We start from the raw sequence: 2,456 nt of genomic DNA, 5'->3' as shown, positions 1-2,456 counted from the left end.
ATTTCCACTTCAGTGTTAGATGGCTGAGGGATGATCTGGACCAGCCTCAGTGGGAACGGAAAGCCCTGGTAGCTGCTGCATGCCAAGAACAAGATGTCCAACCTGTGGTCAAGCCCCAGTCTAGGAGAGGCCTGTGGTAATGAGAATTACTCACACACAAGGATGGGCCATCAACCTGTACTTCAGCAGGTGCACAGAGAAGCAAATACCACATCCTGTGTCATGTCTTATCTTCCCAGCCAGGGTCTGCTGGCAGGAAGAAGCCTTGCTCTGTGGGATCAGAACTTGATGCTAGCTCATCACTCTCTGTCTTTTCCCTGAGTTTCTTGGCTCATTTTTTTTTAAACTTTTTAGTCTGAAAATTCTGAGGCCTACATAAAACTGGAGAGAATCCTAATAATGTTGTCAACTCGTACCCAGTTTTTATTTTTCTCTTTTCCCCTCCCTGAATGGCATTTCTCTGGAATATTTCAAAGCAGATACTGGATACCATGGAATTTCAGTTGGAAATGCTCTGTTGTGGTTTTGTAATTGTTTGAACTAATCTTTTCCCGACATGGGGATAAGGACAAATGTGGAAGCTTAGAGGTCACACATCCATGGCAGGAGCAACCTACTCTGGGCTGTTAGAAAGAAGGGGTAGGAGGATCTGTCTGGAAGGAGCTCATGTGCTGTCTGCTCTGAGAACAAGCCTGGCTTCCCCCATCCAATCTTTCAACCATTTTCATTTGATTGGCAACTATTCCTGCCCTTGGACTTGGCTGCATTTTCTTTTCCAGCTTTCTTTTACTCCCTTGAAGAGTTCTCTGCCTTTTTTATGCTTCTCCTCCTATGCCTAGATGTCTCTCCTGCAACCAGAGATTCAGAATCTCACAGTTGGGTGGAATTCCCAGGTCATTTATTCCAGCATTTCTGAGACATGAACTCTGTCATAATAGTCTATTTAGTGGGAATTGGATTAACAAAGAGATGTGCCTGGGGTGAGTAGTTGCCGTCTTAAGAATTCACAGTGAGGGCCTGTTACAATAGAAAACTCTTTTAGAGCCATTGAAGTGGCCTGACTTTACAAAAATTGGGTTTACTCCTCTGTTTACACATTCCACTGTGTAAACCAGAGACCCTGTGTGTGGTTTGGGTCACTTTTTTTTTTTTCTTGCCTTTTAGTGTAGTTTGTAGCTCTAAAAGAATTTTGATATTACAAGTAATTTAACACATACCCATTCCTTTTTCCAGAAAACTTCTTCCTACCAACACTAGTAGAATTAAGAAGAAATAAATGTCTGGAACAGAATCACAATTTTGTCAGTCAAATTCATTCATGTATTTTCACATTATACTCAATGTCTTAATTATTTAATGTGTTTCTAGCACCTAACAGTTTGTCACATAATAGATGCTCAGCAATGCATTTTTAAACTGAATAAACAAAAATTGAGTATTGGCTCTGTACAAGGAACAGGGCTCCATGTTATAATATGAAGGAAATATGAGTAAGACTAGGTCCCTACCTCAGGTTTATTCACAGTGACCTACATGTACATTGCTATAACATGGTGGAAAGTGCTAGTTGCTGCAGAAGGACTGATGACAGGAAGGGGCTTGTCATATTGAGGGGGAGCAGAGGAAGAAATTCCCTCTGGCTGTGGATTAGGATGTCATGAAATAGACACTGGTACACAGGGAGGACTTTGACCATTAGTGTGGGGTAGTAGAACGGTTTTCCTGAAGAATGGCAGCATGGTGTGAGGCAGATCATTTAAAGAATGAATGAAGGATGAATTTGGAAAGTGTCATATATGCTGATGGGAATTAAGAACTAAGGCTGAAAATGTAGCTTAAGACTTGCAATCAAGTGCCTTTGGTGGCAACCTAGAGCTCAGATATTACATGGCAGGCCACAGGGAGCCTTGAAGGCCACAGAAGCACCGATTCGTATCTCCTGTCAGAGGCCTCTTCACTGCCAGAGTCAAAGCACTGTAATAGGTTCAAGTGCCAGCTTTTTCCTTATTAATATAACCTCAGTTTTTTTCCTTTGTAAAATTGAAATAATTATACACATTTCACACAGTTGTTATGAAGATTGAATTAGAATTTGTAGGTGAAATTGTTTTCTGAACAGTAACTCCTCATATACATATTGGCTATGTACTGTTAGAGTCAGTTCTACCTGTCTGGAAAGTTAACTGGTCACAGTGTCAATGAACTGGAGTGGGGGGAGATTTGTGGTAAGGCCACTGATTTGACTGCATACAAAGCCTGCTTTTTGAAAGCATTTGGAGCGAATTCCAAGATACTGAGTCACACATCTAAAGGTCTTTGGGTAGAAGTCTCCCTTCTGATTCCTGTGACGGAGGCCATAGGGAGTCAACCTGTAAAATCGGAGCAGTCACTGTGAACAGGACATCAGTCAATAGGAATGGACAAGGCAGCGAGGTGGAGCACCATCCTGGTACTCT

Source organism: Marmota monax, unplaced genomic scaffold (genome assembly GCF_021218885.2).
Source record: "Marmota monax isolate L192 unplaced genomic scaffold, Marmota_monax_Labrador192_F-V1.1 WCK01_AAM20220418_F8-fsc00061, whole genome shotgun sequence".
Lineage (NCBI taxonomy): Eukaryota > Metazoa > Chordata > Mammalia > Rodentia > Sciuridae > Marmota > Marmota monax.
This window is presented reverse-complemented; position numbering follows the sequence as displayed.